General features: G+C 36.7%; 1 long non-coding RNA gene across 2 annotated transcripts in view; it reads right to left on the minus strand.

The window, feature by feature from the left end:
• Positions 1-4,187: 4,187 nt before the first annotated feature.
• LOC112446332 (uncharacterized) overlaps positions 4,188-26,086 on the minus strand; it is a 133,335-nt gene continuing 111,436 nt past the window's right edge. For both annotated transcript variants that reach the window (XR_003034262.2, XR_003034263.2), the window contains 2 exons: positions 19,002-19,181; positions 4,188-5,346 (listed from right to left, as the gene is read on the minus strand). This is a non-coding gene — a long non-coding RNA (uncharacterized lncRNA). The remainder of the gene's footprint in view (positions 5,347-19,001; positions 19,182-26,086) is intronic.

Raw genomic sequence — 26,086 nt, forward strand, 5'->3', positions numbered from 1 at the left:
GCCTGGAGAATCCTATGGAAAGAGGAGCCTGGTAAGCTGCAGTCCAGTGGGTCAGAAAGAGTCAGATACAACTGAAGTAACTTAGCACACAAAGTGTCAAACAAGCTAATGCTATGGCTCTTACATCTTCTGAAATTAACCTTTTCTGAAAATTGAAACTTACTCATTGGGCCAAAAGCAGAAATGACATAGACTTTACCCTAGGTAACTACATTGATTAGCTAATGAACCAAAGTTACACCCAAAAGTAAATGTTGGTTTTAAATGGTTCCCTGAATGTCCAATCACCAAATACTTTGCAGAGAAAATCTGTAAGATAAGGACAACAGAAAAACACAAAGAAGTCCAGAAACTCAGGAGGAAAGTGAAGAAGCTATAAGAGGTACTACAAAATGACAAAAAGCACAAGCAAAGATATAAGTTCTTCCAACTCAGAAAGAAAGGGGATCCAATTATTTACATAGAACCCATGCTAGGAATTAGGGTGAAAAGGTAGACAAGAAAATGTCACCTTGAACAATTATACTCACTGGCTTCTCTGAAGACATAGGCTAGCTTCCTGAAAAAAGAGAAACAGGAAATCTGGCTTTATTGCTTTCATGTTAGTGCAAGAAGAAGTCAACAAAAATATTCTCAGGAAGACCTGAAATTACTTGCAAACTTAGTAGACTGACATTTTAGGAGAAATTATTATTTTGATATACAGATATGGTAGGCTTAGAGATTTAGGAGTGGTTATTTGAGGCACTATGAGATTAAGGAATCACTCTTCAGTATTTAGTTCATATTCTTAAGAGACTGGTGTGCACAGAATGTTAATGTGGATATAGTGAGAGTAATCATTATCAACACAGCTCTTCCTTAGTTGAATTTCCTGAAACAGTGAATTGGGGAAGGGTTTTCAGAGTGAGAATGAGCATGATAGCCCTGTTGATTGTCACTGACACACATGGTGGACCCTCCAATGGGTCTAATCTTCATAACCAGCCTCTGTACCCAAGAAGTGGAAGGGAGAATGGCCCCATAGTCTCATTGTAGAGAGAGAATTCCAATAAGCAACAATGTCTCTCCTGAGTAGAAGACAGAGAAGCAATGTGCTGTTCTGAGTAATCATGGAATCAATAAACTTCCATGTTCTCCTCTTATAAGGATTGATTGGTAGTTATTATCCTAGTGAATTTAAATTTGTTAACAACAAAATTCTATAGGGTCTTGATACTATCTTGTAGTACCTCCTTGGAAGAAAAGTTCCTAGGAAGAAAAGCTATGACAAATCTAGACATCATATTAAAAAGCAGAGACATTACTTTGCCAACAAAAGTCCATTTAGTCAAAGCTATGGTTTTTCCAGTAGTCATGTATGGATGTTAAAGTTGGACCATAAAGAAAGCTGAGCACTGAAAAATTGATACTTTTGAAATGTAGTGTTGGAGAAGACTCTTGAGAGTCCCTTGAACTGCAAGGAAATCCAATCAGTCCATCCTAAAGGAAATGAGTCCTGAATATTCATTGGAAGGACTGATGCTGAAGCTGAAACTCCAATACTTTGGCCACCTGATGCAAAGAACTGACTCACTGGAAAAGACCTTGATGCTGGGAAAGATTGAAGGCAGGAGGAGAAGGGGATGACAGAGGATGAGATGGTTCGATGTCATCAATTACTCCACAGATATGAGTTTGAGCAAGCTCCGGAAATTGGTGATGGACATGGAAGCCTGTCGTGCTGCAGTCCATGGGGTCACAAGAGTCGGCCATGACTGAGCGACTGAACTGAACTATCTTGTAGGCATAAACTTGTATGATTTGATCAACCATCTCTCACTAAAAAGCAAGATCACCTTGAAATCCACAGCAAGAATTGTACATGCAAATTACAGTGAAATAATTAAGCAGTTAACTTGGTTGGAAAACATTTTACCCACCAAACAAATTTTATAAGTCAATCAACTTTATTAAATTGAGAATAAACAGCTAATAAGAGAGCACTGATTTCAACAGGCTCACACTGTTGTAGAGCACACTTATCATCACCTATTACTCCTTAATAAGTAGAGCAGTGAAAGTATCACTATAAATTAGCTTCAAAGTCCTTAAGAGGTTTCAATGGGAGAGGGGAAGGAGACTGTAAAAAGAACAGAAAGGATAAAGTACAAATGAGGGCAAGCCTTGCCAGCGATTCCACTGTTAAGAGAAAAGTACAAAGAACCTTGAAGAGGAAAGAAAGAAGTAGTGGGCCATTAAATTCAGAGCAGCAAATTCTGATAAAGTAAAGCAGTGGCAGGTAAATAAGAGGTGGGTTGAAAATATGTAATTAGTAACAGTCATGAGTTTCAGTTAATAACATGGCAATTAACCTCAAAATAAAGTAGTTTTATTAGTTAAAACAAATTATTTCTCTTCTTCACATAGGGGTTCAAAATACATTATTAATGCTATCTCTCTCTCTCTCTCTCTTTTTTTTTTTTTTTTTTTTGGCTCCTTGGTAGATGTTTTCCCATTATTCCAACTACCAGTTGCATTTGCCATTCCATTTTCTTGACCCACATTAAAATTAGGCAAGTATGAAATTAAAACTCCAAACATTTTCAAGAGCTATTTCAAATTCAGAGATTTATATCCCTTGCAAAATGGGATTTTGACTTTGACGCTGGTCTGGGACATGAGATCCCTAAGAACATTTCAATAGAGATATGAAAGAGTTAGGGTAGCATGGAGGGAGAGTAATTTTTTAAAGTACCTGAAAGTCCTTTGTGACTAACTTCTCCAGGTTATTTATGTATGGAGCATTTGACAAATTCTAAATAGGCTCTAAGTAAAGCAAAATGGACTCTTATTTTCTTGGTAGCATTTAACTTATATAATGACATGGGTATTGGAAAACAGATACCCCTGTGGTTCTTTCCATACTCAAAATCTAACCTAAGTGCCACTCAAGGTCATAAAATGCCCTCTAAACCCAATGACAACATGAAAAGCATACAGACAATCCATATGCAGGTATGCGCTATCTCCAGCTTACTCTGAAATCCAAGGTGGAGGGTGTACTTCTTTATTACTTAGAATAAAAAATGCCTTCTCGATTAATATTTTGTGAAAATAAATGCCTAGATATACCTCTTGTAAAGAACAAAATTTAGAAAGAGCTTGAAGGTTAGAAATAAAGATGATCCACTTAATACAAATGAGGTCAGGGTCCCTATACACAAGGAGCTTTTAATTAAGCAGAGAAGAAAATTCACACATGATAAAGAATCCCTTTCCCATACTCTCTCTCTCTCTCTCTCTCATACGCACACAGAGACACAAACACACACATGAACATCAAATTAAGCCAGAAAAGTCTGCTTTAATCCTGTCACATATATTTAAAAGTGAGCATTCCCAGGCAGACAAACCTGGATTGGATCCCAACTGTGATACTTGCTACCTGGATAACTGCCTTCTACTTACTTAACCTTCCTCAGACTTGGTTTCCTCAATATAAATTTGAGAGAATATTGTTATTTCCTGCAAAAGGCCGTTGTGAGATTTAAATTAGAAAATGCTGAATACCTATTATAAGGGAAGCTGTTGTGTAGTTACTAGACATTCAGAAGAGGAGTCTTCTTTAGTGCAGGGCATGCTGTGTAACATGTTCAGTTGCTTAGTCATGCCCAGCTCTTGCAACCCCATGGACAGTAGCCCACCAGGGATTTCCCAGGCAAGAATACTGGAGTGGGTGGCCATTTCTTTCTCCAGGAGATCTTCCCAACCCAGGGATTGAACTTGTGTCTCCTGCATTGGCAGGTGGATTCTTTACAAGTGAGCCACGTGGGAAGCCCTTTAGTACGTACACATATGATTAACCTCTGCAGCTCCATGGATACTTTCAGCCCTCACTCCTTTCTTAGTTCCTTTAAGAAGTCAATCTATGAGGAAAGCTGTGAATTAAAATATATCTCCTCTATTGACATTCCCCATCACCACTGCCACCATCTCAAATACTTCCTTCTCTTTTTCCCACAGATGGTGGGCCTTAATCTAGCCAATGATGCCCGGGAAAAGATAGAATCTCAGTTGTACTCCAAACTTTCTCTAAAATTTTTGCTTTTGATTTGTCTCCTTAAACCCTCGTCCCCTCTCTCAGTCAATCATCATTTCCATTAACTCTCTACCTATAAACAAACAAACCAAAATCACTGCCTTCATTATGCAAACTATTTTTATTTTCCTTTTCCCCACCACCAGTCTTCAGTGGAAGACGTCTCACACCAGTTCTCCTTCTCTGTAATGAATTCCAGTCCCAATCCTACAAACCATTTTTACATGCTCATCATTTGCTTCTCTGTATCAGTTCAGTTCAGATCAGTCACTCAGTCGTGTCCAACTCTTCGCAACCCCATGAATCGCAGCACGCCAGGCCTCCCTGTCCATCACCAACTCCTGGAGTTCACTCAGACTCATGTCCATCAAGTCGGTGATGCCCCATCTCATCCTCTGTCGTCCCCTTCTCCTCCTGCCCCCACTCCCTCCCAGCATCAGAGTCTTTTCCAATGAGTCAACTCTTCGCATGAGGTGGCCAAAGTACTGGAGTTTCAGCTTTAGCATCATTTCTTCCAAAGAACACCCAGGGCTGATCTCCTTCAGAATGGACTGGTTGGATCTCCTTGCAGTCCAAGGGACTCTCAAGAGTCTTCTCCAACACCACAGTTCAAAAGCATCAATTCTTCGGTGCTCCTGCTAAAAAGATTTGCACCTTGAAACGTTGCTCATTTCCATCCTATCTCCACATGTATGACTGCATCATCATCATCCTGTTGCTCCTCCTCATGCATGTGAATATACCATCTGAATAGAACACTAGCTAGAGACTTTTACTTATATTCAGTCCATCCTGCTAGTTCCTTCAGCAAAGTTCTCTAGCCCCTGGCACACACCTCTCTTGAGCTCTTCCATTACATTTCCTTCAGCTGTTGCTTTATCCTTGGCAGCCTGTGAGCATTTCCATCACTGTCAGTTGGGGCTTCCCTGGGTGGTGGTTCTGCTTCATTTGCTCTGGGAGGAAAGGACCTTGGAGCCATTTGTCATCACCAGTAGACTTTCTTCAGGTTATACAAGTAAATTCCTGACCAGATAGCTGTTACGTTTTCAAATGAACTATAACCTTGTCTGAATTTTCTTGTCATTTTTATCAAATTTCAATGATACTGTAAGAGACATAAAAAATCTGCATATAATCAAACTCTACCTATATATTTTTGAGGTTATAAAAAATGTTGACCCGGTGTTATTGTCTGTTACTGAATATGAAACAGCTGTGCCTTGATTTACTGTGTTTTCAAATCTGCGACATCACAGAATACTTTTCTGCAAAAATAAAAATAAAGGTGATAATACAATTATGTAAAGTTTAAAAATAAAATAAAATTTAAAAAAAAGTTGATAGAGTGCCACTAGTAATATAATACATGCTTTAATTTTGTTATTAAGAGGAGCCTGTATTCTATGCACAGACATAGCTGGGTAAATAGGAGCTGATCTCCTTTGCTGTAAGTGGCTATCCTTATAAAAGAAAATACATTTGAAGTACAACTGGAGATATGGTGCTTTGGTCTATACCACAAATTAGACATAATCCTGGCCTTTTAGAAATTCACAGAATGGTATTTTCATAAATGTCTGTTTAGGTAATAGTACTTACAAATAATTTGACTTGAGTTTTCTTTAACGTTAGTGATTTTATTTACAGAACATGTCTGAAAAACTAATGTTTTGCTTCTTTTTTTTTTCTTGGCTGCATGGCACGTGGGATCTTAGTTTCCCAACTACGGAATGAACCTGTGCTCTCCTGCATTGGTGGCACAGAGTCTTAACTACTGGACCACCAGAGAAGTCCCCTTGCTTTGTTTTGTTTTGCAAAGTATGTCCTCTGACTCTGAGTTATAATAGAGAATTATAAACTTTAAATGATAGATTTTCAAATCTTATAATTTATTTTTCTTATTTTTATTTTTTCTTATTTTTATTTTTATTTAGACTCTGAGTTATAATAGAGAATTATAAACTTCAAATGATTGATTTTCAAATCTTATAATTTCTTTTTATTATTTTTATTTTTTCTTTTTATTATTGAAATGTAATAGACATATAGCTCTGTATAAATTTAAGGCATACAGCACAAAGATTTGATTTATATACATCATGTAATGATTACCACAGTAAGTTTAGTGATTATCATCTCATAGATATATAAAATAAAAGAAAAAAAAACAATAGTTTTTCTTGTCACAAAACCTCTTGGAATTTACTCTCTTAAATTTTATGTATAACATACAGCAGTATTAATTAATCATGTTGTACACTATATTCCTAGTATTTGTTTATCTTATAATATGAAGTTCAAATTTGATTTCCCTTTTTTAATGAGTTTGCTTGTTTGTTGTTTTTGAAGTATAATTGTCCAAGCACATGTTATCCCTCTTACACAACACAGCAATTTGTTATCTCTATATATTTCAAATATATTACCACTTAATCTTAAAAAAAATTGTGAAGCCCAATTTTTTGTAGCTCTATTTATTCTATTATAAAGAAATTTATATATTTTCATTTTATCAGTAAACCCTGATAATTAGTGCCAATAGATTTCAGTGTAAAGGCATCTTTAAGTGGAAAAATTATTTTAAAATTATAAAGAAACAATTTTTTATAAATAGATGTTTTGTATACTTAACAACCATTTACACAAAACTATATAATATTAGAAACCCATACTTTCTTAGCATCATATATTAAACCTAGAAATATAAATAGTTTGATACAAATGTAAGCATATTTTAAAATATCTTAAAATTGGGATGAAAATAGCTATTGCCCAGTACTATGCATTGATATAGTCATCAATTACATGTGAGTTGTTAAGCAAAGTGTTTTGAAGTTTTTCCTTTCAACTTTAAAAATTTGGGCCTACCAGTTTTGTTTTGTTTTTTTTTTAAGACAAATACCATGTGATTCCACTCATCTATATTTAAGGTTGTCAGATTCATAGAAACATAAAGTAGAATGGTGGCTACTAGGGACTGCAGGAAGAAGAAATGGGAAGATGTTGTTTAATGAGTAGAGAGTTTCAGTTTCGCAAGACGAAAAGTTACAGAAAGCTGCTGACAAACACTGTGATACTTAACACGACTGTACTGTACACTTGACAATGGTTAAGGTGGCAAATTGTGTGTTGTTTTTAAATAACAATTAAAATTTGTTTAAAAGACAAAATGAAAACAAAACAAAATAAATTAAAAAACACCCCACAAAAACTCATATATAGATCTAAATGCCTTTAATTCTGTACTGTAATTTAATTTTCTGCTCTGTGATAATATTGATAATCATGTTACCAGAAATACATAAGATAGAATATGCAAAAATAAACTATGGAATAAGGTAACTTCTGCTCAGTTTGAAGAGGGACATTTTGTTTTTTATTAATTGTGAAGTAAGATCTCTTGTGCTGAACTGTGAGGTCACTCTATTAGACTCTCTCTACATAGGAAAGAAGTGACGTGTCTTCAACAAGATGGAAAATCTAGCTTTTATAGTAAGTAAGACTGAACTTCATAAATAGTAAAAGCGCTTATCCCTTGATACAACAGGAAAAAAAGAAGGTTCAAGCAAGCACATTAGCTTTACAGACATCATCCATGTCATTAAAATCTCTATTAAAGTATACCTGCCTCTTTTACTTGCTTAAAGCTAAAATAATAATACAAAGAAAGCAAACCAAAAAAAAGATTTTAATTTGCAAAAATAAAAGATATATTTTAATGATTTTAGAAACAGCCTATATCAGCAATCTTATTTCTATATTTTCCTAATAATGACTTGTGATGGCATAGATTTCCACACGAGAGGAAAAGTAAATAGTCAACTTCATCTGTCCCAACCTGAGACCAGATCCTTCCAGCTGGCATTTTCCAATGAATCAGAGAAAATATATGAACCGGCTAAACCACTGAGCCATAAAATCCACTTATAAAAAGCAAGTTATTTCACACTATGAAGGCAATATGGGTAAGCACTGGCACTTACTGAGCATCTTTACATGCTCAAGTCTGTGCAAGGTACTTTACATACATTACATTATTAAATATTAAAAATTCTATGAATTAGGCAATAATATTTTTCATTTTAAACCAAGGTTTAGTGAGCAGAACATGAACTCACCTACTTCAAAAATCTACATGCTTACCATTGCATTCAATATGTTCAAGAGCTTTCTTTTTTTCTCTCTCTGATTTCATTATATTCCAATCCTATTCTTTCATTTGCTTAATTCATCCCCAAGATTCATCCCCAAGATACAGTCCCTGCATGGGACCATATATTATTCATACACAGGCTTATTTATTCTTATATGAAATAGATATAATTTATTTTAAAAATTGCTTGAAATATAGAGATTCAATAGATCCATTAAAAATTACTTTTTTCTTTTTGGAATGAAGCTATTTATCAACACTCATCACATGAAACAAGGCTCTGTTAATAAATGAATCACTCACAAAAACAAAATAAAAATCTTTTCACTGCCACCACACCCTCATCTTCATAGCTCACTGTATTCCTTTCTGCTAAATCTTTTTTCATATTGGCTGTACACAGTCATAGTTCTTCCTCTTTATGACTAGAAGCAAGATAATTCCATTCTACTAGTGGAAATTTTAGGAATTTTTTATTTATATTTGTTCATTCATATACTCAAAAAATTGTGAATAAGCATTGAGTCTATGTCTACAATTAAGAGTGACAAGCCGGGGCTTCCCTGGGGCTCACAATGTTAAAGAATCCACCTGCCAATGCAGGAGACACGGGAAGATCCCACATGCCGCAGAGCAACTAAGCCCGCGTGCCACTACTGTGACTAGAACCTGGGAGTTGCAACTACTGAGTCCATGTGCCATAACTACTGAAGCCTGACTGCCCTAGAGCCCATGCTCTGCGACAAGAGAAGCCACCACTGTGAGAAGCCATCATAACTAAAGAGTAGCCCCTGCTCACTGCAATGAAGACCTAGCACAGCCAATAAATAAATTCGTTAAAAAAAATTTTAATGCACTGTATATTCTTTTTTAAAAAAGAAAAAAGTGATAAGTCTAATTTCTAATACTAACTAGTGTGGATGCTTTGACCAATTTTGGAGACAACTGTGCAGCCATTTAACCCAACTGTTTATTATTGTTAGCCTCTGTGTTGCTAATTCTTTTTATTTAATACTCCCCAAGAGGACATTTATCCAATACCCTATATTAAATATTGATAATTCAAATGCCTACATTTTCTATCTTACTGAAAAACTAATTTTCATAGCCCCCCATTGCTATGTGGTTCTTATTAATGATTGAGATGTAGAATTACATAAATGGCATAAAACTATCTAGGTACTTATCATGATATTAGGTAAACTCAATGAAGCTTCCAAAGATAACAGGGCACTGTTTTCTGTTGTTGTTTTGCTTCTCCCTAATTTAAAGCACATAAAACTTGAGACTAGTTCTCATGTAAAAAATTCGACCATAATTTCCTGGAAGTTCAGAATACTTAAAATGATGACAAAAGTATGAGTTTGGGTTGTGAGGCATGTCTCATAAGTTTAGCACATCTTTTTGTCTAATTTTCAGGAGACTTTGTGCTATATCTTCAGGCAACGTTCACTCGACTCTTGATTGTTGCTATATGCTTCCTTCACCCATTTGTGGCTAGCTCAAATCTCCCACATTAAAGATAAATAAAACCAGCTGAGTCAGACACGACTGAGCGACTTCACTTTCACTTTTCACTTTCCTGCATTGGAGAAGGAAATGGCAACCCACTCCAGTGTTCTTGCCTGGAGAATCCCAGCCTGGTGGGCTGCCGTTTATGGGATCGCACAGTCGGACAGGACTGAAGTGACTTAGCAGTAGCAGCAGTGTTAAAAACAACCTATTCTTTTGTTTTGTTTTACTGCCACAAAATCCTCCAGACCAATCAACTTGAGAAACTATACGCTAGGCACTGGCTTGGATAAGTTGACCAAATATGGCAGAAGGTGTAGAAAAGAAAGAAAAAAGAAAGAAAATGAAGTCACTCAGTAGTATTTGACTCTTTGCTACCCCATGAATTGTAGCCTACCAGGCTTCTCCATCCATGGGGTTTTCCAGGCAAGAGTACTGGAGTGGGTTGTCGTTTCCTTCTCCAGGGCATCTTTCTGACCCAGGGATGGAACCCGGGTCTCCCGCATTGCAGGCAGATGCTTTACCATCTGAGCCACCAGGGAGAAGGTGTAGAGGAAGGAATTAATTAATGTGGGCAGAATGGTTTTCCAACTCCCACAAACATACTCCACAGACTATAAAAATGACTTAGTATTCCTTTTCAAGATGCCTTTGATTTCATTTTAAACTATTCACTTGTTGAATAGTATTGGCGTGGAGAAAGGATAAATAAGAGAACTCTGGGCAGTGAAACAATATTTCTGCCTACCATTGCAATATCTTTTTGCCTTTTCATACTGTTCATGGGGATCTCAAGGTAAGAATACTGAAGTAAATTGCCATTCCCTTCTCCAGTGGACCACGTTTTGTCAGAACTCTCCACCATGACCCATTCGTCTTGGGTGGCCCTACATGGCATGGCTCATAGTTTCATTGAGTTAGACAAGGCTGTGGTCCACGTGACCAGTTTGATTAGTTTTCTGTGAATGTGGTTTTCCTTCAGTCTGCCCTCTGATAGATAAGGATAAGAGGCTTATGGAGGCTTCCTGATGGGAGAGACTGACTGTGGGGGAAACGGTCTTGTTATGATGAGCGGGGCCATGATCAGTAAATCTTTAATCCAATTTTCTGTTGATTTGCAGGACTGTGTTCCCTCCCTTTTGTTTGACCTGAGACCAAACTATGGTGGAAGTAATGAAGATAATGGCAACCTCCTTCAAAAGGGCCTGTGCACACACTGCCACACTCAGTGCCCCAGGCCCTGCAGCAGGCCACTGACAACCCATACCTCTGCCAGAGACTCCTGGACACTCACAGGCAAGTCTGGGTCAGTCTCTTGTGGGGTCACTGCTCCTTTCTCCTGGGTCCTGGTGCACACAAGGTTTTGTTTCTGCCCTCCAAGAGTGTGTTTCCCAATCCTGTGTAAATTCTGTAATTAAAACCCACTGGTCTCCAAAGTCAAATTCCCTGGGAGTTCTCAGTCCCTTTGCCAGATCCCCAGGTTGGGAAATCTGTTGTGGCTCCTAGAACTTTCTTAGCTGTGTGAGAATTTATTTCGTACAATAAATTGGTATAATAAATCATGGCATCTGGCCCCATCACTTCATGGCAACTAGATGGGCCCCATCACTTCATGGCAACTAGATGGGGAAACTATGGAAACAGTGACTGACAGACTTTATTTTCTTGGGCTCCAAAATCACTACTGATGGTGACTTCAGCCATGAAATTAAAAGACGCTTGCTTCTTGGAAGAGAAGCTATGACGAACCTAAACAGCATATTAAAAAGCAGAAACATTACTTTGCCAACAAAGGTCCATCTAGTCAAAACTATGGTTTTTCCAGTAGTCATGTGTGGATGTGAGAGTTGAACTATAGAGAAAGCTGAGCACTGAAGAATTAATGCTTTTGATCTGTGGTGTTGGAGAAGACTCTTAAGAGTCCCTTGAACTGCAAGGGGATCAAGCCGGTCAACCCTGAGGGAAATCAATCCGGAATATTCATTGGAAGGACTGATGCTGAAGCTGAAACTCCAATACTTTGACCACCTGATGCAAAGAACTGACTCACTGGGAAAGACAGTGATGATGTGAAAGATTGAAGGCAGGAGGAGAAGGGGTCGACAGAGTATGAGATGGTTGGATGGCATCACTGACTCAATGGACAGGAGTTTGAGTAAACTCCTGGAGTTGGTGATGGACAGGGAGGCCTGGTGTGCTCCAGTCCATGGGGTCACAAAGAGTCGGCCACGACTGAGTGACTGAACTGAACTGAACCACTGCAATATCAGTTTACCTTTTCCACTTTTCTCCACCTCTTACTCAGAAACAGGTTAAATGACCAAAGAACCCAAATAGACAAAACTAGCCTCAGGAGGGATTTAAGCATAAGATGACTCATCAAAACAAGTAACATAATTAATTATTCCATTTTTCAGATCAACCTGTTAGCCAAATTCAAACAAACATGATTTGACTATCTACAAAGAGGCACTGACCCAAATGACAGAGACACACATAGAAGTATTACAGGCTTATTCTCCAAAAAAAGGCAAATATGGGTGGTTGGAAATGGAGCTTATATTTATTGAACACCTTATTTAATCCTTATAACTGTTATAAATTATACTTAGTACTCTAATCTACACCTATGTAATTGATTCCTGAAATATCAGATAGTGTTTGAAATAAAAATGGGAAAATGTATCTCTTTATTTGTCAAATTAAAATATTCTCCTTCCCAGTAGTTTATTTAAAACTTTTTGTAAAACCAGATGGCTCTAAAGCAGTAGTTAGTTCTTAGCAGTTTTTACTAGATTACTTTGAGAATTTGAATCAAGAAGTTATGGATAATCTTTCACAGAAAAATGTGTCTCGAAAAAGTGTGAGTGCCTGCATTCTAAGTCTCCTCAATTGTATCCGACTCTTTGTGACCCTATGGACAGTAGCCCGCTAGGCTCCTCTGTCCTCCAAGCAAGAATCTGGAGTGGGTTTCTATGCCCTCCTCCAGGGGATCTTCCCAACCAGGGACTGAACCCACATCTCTTATGTCTCCTGCATTGGCAGGCAAGTTCTTTACCTCTAGCTACCTGGGAAGCCCATAAAATGTGTATATATGCCCCCAAGTTATTGATACAATTTCGGAGCATTCATGAGCCTGTAAGTATCCTTGTACCCACTGCAATATCTGGTACACAGACACAGACAGCCAGACACACACACACACACACACATCAAATCCCCAAAGGCTGCAGCCTCTTTCTTTCTCTGAGTCTTTACATCATTACCTATACTTGATATCTAATTTTTTATATTTCCCCATTAATTTACTGAACATAATCCTTGCCATTTCAACCACAAAATGATATCTTCAAAGAAACGTGCCTTTTATATTCCAACTGGCACACCGAAGACACTTAATAATCACATGGGGAATTATTAGAAAGAAAAATACAAGTAAATGAAAGCTGTGATTACATGAGACTCTGCATGTTGCCCCTTGGAATGTTAACATTCCCACTTGAAACACATTTAGATAGTCTCTAATCAATGCTTCTTTGCCATCTCTTCTCCACTAACTCATGGATTACTGCATAACCTATGATCTTTTACACAAACATGGTCAAGATCTGCCCTGCAACTCACTGAATTTCAGCTTCAGTGAGCCAGAGGCACGTACTTCACAGGGCACAAGATTTAAATCCAACTTTGGGAGCTTTAGGGGAAAGACACCCTTACTTTCTTCTCTATCTCTGTTCAACACGATAATTCCCCATTTGACATCTTCACACTGCTGGGTCAAATCTCTTTGTCTTTGTGTCTGACCTAAGACTATTAAAAAGTATCAGGCCAGAACTAGGACTGCTATGGGGCTTCCTTTAATGTAGCAAATAGAGAAAACATGCTTCTCCTGGAGAGAAGTTTTGACATGCTTTGGTTACAGCAAGGTAGGTCACTTAACATGCTCAATTGACCACCTCCTGCAGTCCTCCAAAAACAAAGTAGAGCTGGGTATCTGATGCTAAGTATCATGGAAATCTCAGAAAATGTTTTCATCATTTGATCAGAGTTTTATACCTACTTCTCCTTTACTAAAAAGAAAAAAAAAAATTACAGCACACGTGCTAACATAATTACAGGTACCACATGCAACAGGAAGTCACATATTATTTTAGCTTCCTTAAACTCAGTCATCATCCTGAACAAAAATAAAATTTTAAAGTCTTATTTTAAAAAATAAGTCTACACTCAAGACTACTTCCTAGAAAGTGGATTTAAAACAAAGGTTTTATGATATACAGATCTAATTTTTTGCTTCCTTTCCCTGGTCTTATTGAAGTTGTATTACATTAAAAATTAGAGAGAGGAAAAAGTGTTTCCTAAATTATTATTGGCCACTTGCTCATTTTTATAGATTCTATTCCTCCTCATATTATTTTCTCAGTGAGATTATCACTTTTTCATTTAGATAGCACTGAATATACAACTAAGAAGTCAGTTACACAAGTTGCTATTAAGAAAATGTAGTATGCATATATGTGAGAGATCTGAGGTAACCTCAGAAATACCAAAGTAGGGCTTGAGCTGTGACTCAAAGAGGGCCACCTGGCCATTATATGGCCACCTATCCATATAATGGATAGGAAGAATGGGTGATCCCAGAGACATAGATCACCAGAACAAAGCCTCAAATTAAATTATTGTTCAGCAACTATCATATAATGAATGATTAGTTTTGAAGTTTGAAGTTGCTAATTTTGGGAAGAACTCACAATCCCATATTTAGAAGAAATTTCTGATTAAACTGGGACTGACCCACCTACCAAATGCCACAGAGAACCTATCGAATGGAAACCAAAGGGAATGAGCAAAAAGGGTGGGGCATGGGTGGAAATGAGAAGGAAGATTGTGAGTTCAATTAGTTTCACTATGTAAAGAGCAAGTGGAAACCATGAAAAATACTAAGACAGTGAAAGAAAGAAAGTGAAGTTGCTCAGTCGTGTCTGACTCTTTGTGACACCATGGACTGTAGCCTATCAGGCTCCTCCATCCATGGGATTCTCCAGGCAGGAATACTGGAGTGGGTTGCCATTTCCTTCTCCAGTAGATCTTCCCAACCCAGGGATTGAACCCAGGTCTCCCACATTGTAGGCAGACACTTTACCGTCTGAGCCACAAGGGAAGTCCAAGAACATTGGGACTATTGTATTAATACAATATTAGAGCCAATGTCAGGAGCTCTTAGAGAAAAAATGTCTCAAAGGCCTTCTCTGATGCTTGCAAAGGCCCAAATGATTAATCATCAGAGGAAATGTTACCTTTTTGTTTTCTAATAATTGAAGTGTCCATAGGGCTTCCCAGGTGGTTCAGTGGTAAAAGAATCTACTTGCAGGAGATATAGGAGATATAGATTCAATCCCTGGGTCGGGAGGATCCAGGGAAGAGGGTACCTGGAAGATCTACCTGGAATAGGGTAGATCCCCTGGAGGAGGAAATGGCAACCAGTCCAGCATTCTTGCCTGGAAACTCCCATGAACAGAGGAGCTTGGCAGGCTGCAGTCCATGGGTTCTTTAAAAGAAATGGACACGACTGAGCAATTGACCATACATGAAGTGTCTGATCACCTACACAGAATGAAGCAGCCAGATGTTTGTGAAAAGGCTCTGTTCCATCAGACCAAGGATTAGACATTGTTCAGTAATCTATTATTATTTATTTTCTTTATTGCCTTACATCTAAGTGGAATCTTAGATGGAAGAGAACATGAGATAAAAATCTAAAATGGACATTTCCCATGAGGGAGAAACCAACATAGAATGTTCTTTCCACTTTATATAACTGTGTCATGTAAAATCTGATTCCTGAATTTCACTTAAAAAATTTAGCATTGCCATCTGGGGTAAATATGTTTCATTAGTTTTCTATATGATGTCTCTTAAGGATATATGAGGCAATTACATTAAAAAAAAAATAGTTCTGACCTGAGTCCTAATATGGCCTCACTAAATTGAACCACTTACTCAGAAGGAAAACTGGCCTTAAAAAATGTACCACATTTTAATTCAGCCTCCAAAATATCTCTTCTCTCCATTAAACATTTTTAGTTCCTCTGCAATGACCTACTACGTCCAACAGATTTTTGTTTGTTTGTTCATCTTTTATGAAACAACTGTTTTCTTTTGGCCTTGTATTCTGAAATTTCTCCAAAGTAAAAATTGAGCAATGATGAATTATGGAAAAATTGTTCTTGCTTCCAAAATATTCACATCTGACCTTTGTTTAAACAACTCTATCTGTCATTTTTGTCAACAGAAATTAACAACAATTAAAAAAAAAAGATGAAAATGGACATCGTTTGATATCATTTCAGTTCCTAAAGGTTTGCCATTTTCACATAGGCTTCCCCACAAGACAAAAACCACCCCCAATATCAGAGAAATCACTCCAAGCCCCTATTGCTTCCTGAAGTGATCATTCAGTAAAATAATAAATCAGTTTCATTCCTACAGCTACTGTTTCTTGCTGTCTTCTTTTTATTTGTTTTCAGCTTGAGTGAGAAATTTATTTTTGACAGTTTGTTATTGTATGAAGGAGGTAGTTATGTTGGATTGTAAAATGCTGAAATCTTTTCTCACATAGTTACAGAGCACCTCCTTTTCCATTGAAATATAAGTTAAGTCTTTATAGAATTCCCATTAAATATCTTTCATTGTGGTACCATCATCAAATGATATTGAAACATGATCAAAGCAGATAATCCAAACTGCCAAGTATGTGGCAGTTTCATATACAAAGGAACCTAGATTTAGATTTCTGTGTTAGTGCAGAGAAAAACCAGTCATATTAGAACCAACTTGATTTTTCCCAACTTTACTCAGCTTAAGAAGTTCTTAAAGTTTCCCTCAGTTTGACTAAATTTAGACAGACCTCTTCTAGACTCTGGGCCCTCATTGCTCTTATCCAAGAGCACTTACTTTAGAAAAGTTGTCAATTCTTTCTCTGCCCCTTTAAGATGTAAAAAAATTTTAAAGCCTCTGGCCATTTTATAAGCCAGGAATGTCTTTCTCAAGGAACTGGAAGTCATCTCTTTGAAATTCAGACACTGAGGAAGACAGAACCCCTGCCCTCCAATTTCTTTGAGAGCCTAACAGCCGAACTTTCCTGGCCACCTTGCTCCAGTTGTAAAATCACCTTATGAAGACTGCTACTCTTTGGGGTAAAGCAAAGATTAACAAATACAGATGGCTAAGGAAACTCAGCATCACCTCAAATCTTAGAAAAACAAAACACAACTCCCACTCAGTCTCAGTTCTGGTTGAACAGGTCTCGAATAAGGCCTTCTTTGCAGGTTGAACTTTGTCCAGTGAACTTTTTGCTTGACAAGTGTTAATGGATGTGCTATTCTAGAGTATCCATATACATAAGGTTTTTCACACCAGTTTCTGGACATATTTTTAAGTATAAAAAAGAAAATATCAAAAACAGGCTTAAGGCTATCATGAAATACCAGAACTAATATAAAATCAAACCAGCTGCTAAAAAAACTATTAAAATGTTCATAAAGTCTAGGATCAAAAAAAAAAAGATTTATTTACTTCATGTTTCTTTCTACAAAAGTCTTATGACAGTTTGAAATCAATAAAATAATAAAATATAAACAATAGAATGAGAGAATAATACAAATGCACCTCCTAGAAGAGAAAACATAGGTGTTGTGATCATGTTTCTTATTTGGTTCTGAAGTTACTGACAGCCAGGAGGAAAAGGAATCAATTCCTCAAGGCAATTTTTCTAAAATAATGTCTAAAAGTATGTTCATGTAGAATTTCATACAGAGAATAGTGAGAAATTTAAGAGTTTTCATGTTAATGTAAACGTGCATCTGTGTTTACAGCAACGCCATAACATAATTACACATTGTTAAGCCACCCAATCTGTGGTATTTTCTTATGGAAGACTGATAAGACTGATACAGCAGGTATGAATGAATAAAGGAATGAATGAATACTACCTTGCATTATTATGAATCCCTCTTAGGTCAATTTAAGAAATCAGAAAATTCAGTTGGTAAATTTGGCATCCTTTTGGCACACTGATACAATTTTTGGTGATTCAATTAATAGAGTTTATAGCAGTGAATTCATTAAGAAATGGGGCTAGTTTCTTATAGTTTAATATTATAAATTAAATATGGCAAACCTGGGGAGGTGATTAATAAAAACACAAGGATTATAAATCAGAAGGCTCGAAGTTTATGTTTAAGCTCAGTCATTTGGAGAAATGTACTAAGAGCTATGACTATCACAGCAATGATTTACTAACTAATTTCTAAAGAGAACTCTGAAGGAAGCAGTGGTTTATAGATAAGCACTGTTGAGCTGATGAAACAGAGCTTTTAAATACATCCTTACTTCAGTTCTTCTTTGCTTTAAATCTTAACATGCTTTATTTATGCTGCCACTTAATATGCTTTAATCATTATCTGTTTCCATGTTATTTAGTCTCCTCTGAGATTTTGATTATTAATTCATGCTTTTGAACTTATAGTTTATCCATGATATTTCTGATATTCTAGAGTAAATTACCAAATGAAAAGACCAACAATTTATAAATGCCTTCAAATCATCTCTCATATTCTACTGATCCAGCCAATAGCCTTCAAAATCCCTATATGTGACCATGATGTGTTATTTTTATTAACTCATTCAACCAATATTCTTTTGGCCATCTACCAGACACTATGTCAGTTTCTGGGGCAGGGGAGATGAATTTGACATACTCCATGCACTCATTGAGCTTAACATTTAGTACGAAACTCACATGCAAACTACAAGGAGAGGTGGTAGTCAATTCAACCCAAGTGATGAGTTAATGCCTTTTAGGAAAGAGAGGACTGGCAGGACATTAAAAGATGAGAAGGTGTTTTCCAGGAGCCAGATGCATTAAGACTGAATCAGGAAGAACAAAAGCCTGGAGGTTGGCAAAATTTAAAAAAAAATTTTTTTTCAGAAAATGTTTAACCTAATTTGAACAACTGAGACACATAATACACTAGTTTCTAGAGTTTATAAAGCAAGACATCAAAGTTTATATTTCCTCAAGTTCTTATTCAGAAACATTTTCATGTCTGTCTAAACATATCAACACCAAGCACATGGATCCAACGACCTCCATGTGTTTTTATACAGAATATTTGTTTTACTTTTCAATTGACTTGTGAATCAAAATCTAGATGTGCTCAGTGGCTCAGTCATGTATGAATCTTTGTGACTCACCAGACTGTAGCCCACCAGGCTCCTCTGTCCATGGAATTCTTCAGGCAAGAATACTGGAGTGGGTTGCCATTTCCTTCTCCAGTGGATCTTCCCAACCCAGGGATCGAACACACACCTCTTGCATCTTCTGCATTTGTTGGCAGATTCTCTATCACTAGAGCCATCTGGGAAGCCCGAGATCTAGAGAAGCAATATAAAATAGAATTGATTATTTTAAATTAGATACATAGAATCTGATGTATCTATATAACCTGGGGTTCTAACCCTGAAGCCATTCATGAACTGTATACCTTAAACGTTAAAAACTAATATTGAATATTGTTTCTTTTCCTAATTAACACAAACATATTGAGAAAGATTTGGAAATACATAAAAATATCACGATCAGTCATTAATTAATGTTAACACTAGGTACATGTAATAAACATATCAGATACAGTTTCTATTTCCATTTAAATGATAGTTTCATTCTTTAAAGGACAAGGTCAAATTGCCCAACAGGAACACCACACCAAGTTCTAGTCCTCCAGAAGGGCATGTTTGTTAAAAAAAAAAAAAAAGAAAAGAAAAAAAAAGTTTATTAAAGGCTTTGCAAATTTGATAAGAAAGAATGACATTTCATTATTCTAATATGCATTTCTTTGATCTGCATTTGCATTTCAGATAACATACTCAGCTCCATTTTCATCTAGTTCTTTGATTTCATTTTTATGTTTAAATATTTAATGCATTTTGGAATAGAATACAAAATAGAAACACATTTCCATCACTTTTCAACCAAGTAATTAATCAATTGTTAGAACATTATTACTGAGTAGTCTTTCATTTTCCAAATAATTGAGCTATTACTTTTATCATACTGACACTGAATATATCTCAGATTTTTTGTCACAGGGCTTTCTATTTATTTTCACCAATTTTAGATTCTTGTTCTGTACCACATCATTACTTCAACTATTGTAATTTAATAACACATTCACACCTGGTGGTTCAAATGACTACATATATTCAGATGTTGGACTATAATGATTCATAGAATGGTGGCATTCACCTTACATATGTGTATCAGATCAATATTGCCCAAACATCTGTAAGACTAACCTGAAGAGTGAAAAAAGCAGCAAAGAGCAAAAAAATCTGTTCGTTTTAGTTCCTGAATACTTTAAAGGCAAATACCATAGAAATCTAAATTATGTCTATTATATTGTGTCCTCCTAATATTTTCCAAGTACAGCAGCTGATACACATATACATAATTGCTGAAGTGGTAATAACTGGAAAAAATTATTTTATGCTCATTCTACCCAGTATTTCCATTATATACATGACTTTAGAGCCATTGAAATAAAGTGAAAAGAGAATGTTACTATCAATTTAAGCACAAATTTAAGCAAAGGAATTTAAAGAAAAATTTCAATGATTAGATATTTACCATCAGAGTGTTTTTAAAAAGCATATTAAATCAACTTCTTTGATTATTCAGAGTTCAGAGTCTATTAAGACTATTAAGACCTTAGCAGCAAATAAAAACAAAGTTATTTGATCTTTTCTACTAAAACTGATTTTCAAAACAGTTGCAAAAGGTTCCTTTAAACTGGTAACAATAATACTGCACATGAAAGATGCTTGCTTCATTTGAGTATATTCAACTACTCAGTTCAATGATCATTCATACTTGTAACTAATAAATGCCATACCTGGACATTCAAAATAATAGCCTATCATACTGCAGCCTCTTAAAAATGTCACTGAATTTGCAAGTCTTGCTTTAGAAAGTCATGCAAATATTTGGATAACACACAAATGAATTAAGTATGTATTATTGTCCTAACTTCATGTTGGGACATTTTTCATCTCATTAGAGTTGCTAAATAAATAACATACATTTTATGTATATTGAATTTTCTAAGTAACTCATAAGATATGACTTTCTGATAGAATCATGTCCAAAATATCGTGACTCCTTTCTTATCTCAGTGAGGTGGGGAATGGTGAGCCTCAACATGGTCCCCACAAGTATTTTCCAAAAGTTTACTAAAGAATCATCTATGGACAGAATCACCCACAGACAGAATACTTCATCATCCAAGGTTTCAAAGCTCCTTATCTAAAAATAATCAAACAGCAAGATGTTCCGCCCTAAGAGGGAAAAATAATAGCAGTACCTTACTTCTTTTCTTCTGTTTTCTTTTATTAGGTAGCTGCAGGGATTCATCGCATTTTCAGGAAGGTAAACATCTTCTTTATTAAAGTTTTCTCTGGTAGGAATCAGTAATAAAAGAGGATAATCTCTCCCTCTATACTGTCTTTCCTTGGGTAGTATATTTTTCACATCATTCTTTGACACTATTAAAGAACACTGTCCTCGTAGCATAGCCAACTTTTAAACTTTTAATATATTTCTCCAATTTTATTTTAGAAAAGGAACTTTTTTCTGAAATGGGAAACACAGTAAATTTTAAAACTTTAATAGTTTCACTTTCTATACCATGTGTTCCAATTACATGAGTTGTGTATTTAAATGGAAAGCACTCCCTATACAATGCGGGAGCCTTGTTAGATAGGGGCAAATTTAGCAGACTTTTAGACAGATTTCTAAGGGAAAAGATAAAATCATGCCAGATATTATCCTACTAAAAAACAGAATTGATTTTGTAAAGGAAAAACAATGATGAAAAACAAGTTCATTTCTAAAAAATAAAAATCAACTTTGTTTAGCATAATGAGGTTTAAAGAAAAAAAAAAAAAAACTAAGCAGGTAAAAACCTAACCCAGGGTTTCAGTTTTCAGAAAGTGAACAAAAATGTAGCTATCAACATACCAGGAAAGGGATCTGGACAAGCCCTGGGGATCAATTAGTTTAGTACCTCCAACTGGGCTTTCCCTATGGGGAGACCTATACAAACAACAGGTGACATATTTCTGTAAAAACAAATGTACGTGGGTATGCATGTGTCTACATCAGACATATGGGGCCAGATGAGGCCCTGCTCTTGTCGTTTGTGATAGTTTGAGGTTGAAATGTAGAAACTCTCGATTGTCAAATCCTGTCACTTACCTTTTTATTGGCCTGTTTCTGCTTCAAGACGGAAAGAAAATAAAGGCTAACTCATTGCTTTCTCTAAAAACACCATTATTGGAACGATTATACAATAGAACAATAAAGCTCAATGGTTAACGTTGATCAATACACATGTTTTCATTGATTTTCAGTGGGTATGAAATGCAATTCACTTAAAACTGGCAAATATTTCCAAGAGTTAAAGAGAAATAGAAAAGACATCTTTTAGAAGTGTGATCTTGTAAATACATGTCAAATTTGATGTAAATAATTACAAGGCAGAATTACCGTCTCCCCAGCCTTTAACCTTTTGCCTAAAATATTACTTTCTTTGTGATAAAAGATCATTTGATTTTTTTACGCTCCAGAGTCCCTGAAGACAAAAATTACTCTTTTGAAAGTTGCTATTGTATTCTGCTAGGTCCATCAGTTGCAATTCTTAAAAACACCAAAGTTCTATTTAAGGAGAAAATCAGGTTTATAATTTGTCGGTTCCTCAATTTTCCTTCTTTTTGATACAAAGAGGAACACTTTATGTGAGATTTCAATCAGCAGAAGAAAAGGGAGTGCTGAGGTAACAACCTGTACCTTTGTACGGTGCCAGGAACATCAAGAACAACACAAAATATACCAAAACCACCATTGGAAATGAAATCTTGATACAGAAATAAAGGACCTGATTATATTTACCACTTAGAGCACACGTTTCCCTCCTTACAACTAATGAAAATCAAGAAATTAAGTATTTCAGTGTTTCATGATTAGAAATCAATTCTAATGTATGTGTGTGCATTGTGTTATATTTAGCCATAAGAATATTTTTGCAAATCAAAGTAGACATTCCAGAGGTTTGCTTTTGCTTACCTGGGCTATCAATCAGAAAACACCCTAGATGCTGTGAAAAGTATACAACCCACTCCAAAGACCCAGGCTATTATAACTGCCACACATCTTAGCCAGGGTGAAAGAGGAGCCTGAGACAAGTATTAAAGTGCAGATCCTTTACTTGGGAGGTGCAAAACAAGGGTAAAAAGGAACGTCAGCAAAAACGGCTCTAAACCAATATGAAGTGAGTCGCTGTGTGCTCCCTATCACTTCTCTGTAAGCCGCAGAAAAAGGTGCAGAGTGTTTAGCCGGCCTGGCTACTTAGAACGTGAGTCGTCTTTGGACCAGAGGCAAAGAGAAGCTGTGCCTTGAAATAGCTGATAAAAGGTAAGGAGGTAAAGGAATGGCTCTGCCTGCTTCCTCCTGACTTCTTTCCCAGGGAGTTAACACCCATGCACTCTGAACCTATCACCTGGCAGGCAGATGCTTAGAATGCCAGAGTCTACCCCTGGAGCATAATGTTTCATTGAGTCTGAAGTGATAGGAGCAGTTGGAAAATCAGCATGTGGCTGGTTGGCTCCACAGGCCATCTTGCTTGTTCAGTGTGGCCGAGTAGAAGGGCCAAGCCCTCCCAGAGTAAATGACTAAGCAAAAGACTAACTCTTCTGTCTTAGGGGACAGAACTGAGTGGACTTTACCTTCTGTCCCCAGAGAAAGTGACTAGCATGAAAGAGCTGCTGAAGTTTCAGGTAGGGGCAGTGCCTAGGTAAAAATGAGGAAGAAGATAATGTACCTATGTGTGGTGGATAAAGTAATAGGTTGGCATAGAAGCAAAAACATATAAGGGAACATATCCAAATGGAGCAATCACTTTGTGGGACATGATGGGTTTCTTAGACTGACTAGATGCCAGATTGTTTTCAGATCACCCCAACTCTCAGGCAGTTTCTGTTTGGCATCACAGAGTTAAAATTGCTTCACAGTCTAAGACAGATTGTCAAAGCAATGAAAAATAAGTCAAAGCTACTAACATCTGTGTCTCAGAAGATAAAGACATTGTGAGATTCGCATACCATTGATTCCACATCAGACAGAAGGCAAACACGGTAATTGCTGATGTATCCAGAGTCCTTTTTCCCATGATGCTGAGTCAATGATGGACATCAACACTGGTTTTATGAACAATTACATCTGCAAAACTTACCTGTCATGGCTAATATTAAACAAGACAGAAACATCAATGAGATCTGAGAGTAAAGTCAGAAGAGAAGATAAATGGTTTTCCCCAGCTTAGGTTCCTTATCCAATTGCCCAAAGAGGATAGTTTAAAGTGGTGTCTTCTTCAATGATATTTTCTTGGGGTCAGTTTCTGCCCTGTGCCTCTAACATTGAAAAAAGGGAGGGACAATTTCAGGGCAAATAACCCTCTGGATTGAGTTATATTGAACAAGTGGGGGACATTTTTCAGTCTATCATATGTAGTTGTGACGGGGGAATGAGAGGTGGCATGTCTGCCTCTTTAGGTCCATGGACTTTTCGTGAAAGAATTCTGTTAGTGTATCCCTTAGATCAGCTTCAGTCCCAATTTAAAATGCTGACCCCTGGGGTCCATCAGAGTTTTACTGATCTATGTGGAATGGGGACTAGAAATCTTCACATTAAAACAACCAAGGAGATTCTGAAATAAAGCTTATTAAATACTGATAAAATAATCTTCAAGGAAAATAATCTATTTGGTGCCCATAAATGCTTTTGAAAATGGAAAGAAATCACCTGATACCTCAGGGTTCCTTTCTAATAGTAAAGGTGCTAAGGCTTCAAGCCAAGATTTCCATTACAGACCTAAGGAAACAGGAGTACTCCTGTGCTGTTAATTAACAACTAAGACCCATGATCCCCCACCAATGAAAAGTTCTTAAGTAGCTCTGACTTGATCTCTCAGTACTAATAATTTAATTGGAAACATAAAAGACCATGCTAATGTGCATTAGGAAAAAGTCTTACTCAAGCCGTGTTCACTAAGCAGGGGTTGCTAATTTTCTCAATGTTCCTTAATATTAACTGTAGCTCTAACTTGGAGGTTTACCCAGTTTATATAGCTATTGACAGATGTTTACAATACCCAGAGTCCTTTAGCTCAGAGCTTTACTGTTATAAGCATCTCTGATGAGGACAAAATGTTGTGCATGGAGCAGAACACTCATTAAAATTCGTACTTTATGTTACTACATATTAAAATGGAAGTTTGGCCAAAACAGAATCATATAATAGGTACTGTATTCCAAAGGAGACACTAGACCATCCACAGAATTCAAAAGGAGATTTTAGGAAACTACTCACATATTCTTTAACCACAAACTCACCAGAAGGATTTAAACAGATCAAGAGTGGCATATTCCAAAAAACTTGGAGGGGAGAACTATGCCACAATGCCACATTGTTCCCAAAGGGAAGTGAGAATGTAATGAGTGGTTTCAAGACCACTTGGAGGGCTTGGTATGTGTCACATGCAGTCTGGAGACACAATGGACAAGTTACTTAGTCACAGGTAAGAAATCTAAAGGGTGAGAGAGAAGGTAGCCTGCTGTTTTGACAATGGAGCAAAAGAGTTGGTGCTGGCTTATAAATTTAGACTCAGAATAAATCCTGCATGAATGCTTTCCATGGACCAGATTGAAGGTCACACACATAGGAACCCAATGTGAGGTCATCTTAAGACTCAACCAAGAAAACCACATGGCAGTTGACCATAAAAGAGAGAATTTGAAACTAACAAGAAATGTTAAAGGGCTGAGAAAGCAAAATGGAGATGCACTGGGTAGCGTCAAAAGAACTTCAGGTAAGATGTCCCCATAACTGGATAGGGGAAGGTTTCTAAAGTACACTTAAAAGAGAAGGAGCCTTCTTTAATCTCCTACTGGTCTGAGAGAGCATAGACCAGCCAATGACAGTATCAGTCAGTTGAGATTCTCCTATCTTTGTTTTGCTCTACCATTCAATACCCTGACTACAAAGTGGTCAGAAGGGTAGTTAGCCAGATCAAGGTAAGGGGATGAAGAGGAAAAATGGAAATGCTAGGGATGCAAGCGATCATGTCTTTTCCCAGTTGTAGGATTCCAGTCTGGCTCAAGTTAGGAATAGACAGAAATCTCAAATTTAAGTTTAGAATTTTGATTAGGACATGAGAATGGACATTTTA

This window comes from Bos taurus, chromosome 4, assembly GCF_002263795.3.
Source record: "Bos taurus isolate L1 Dominette 01449 registration number 42190680 breed Hereford chromosome 4, ARS-UCD2.0, whole genome shotgun sequence".
NCBI lineage: Eukaryota > Metazoa > Chordata > Mammalia > Artiodactyla > Bovidae > Bos > Bos taurus.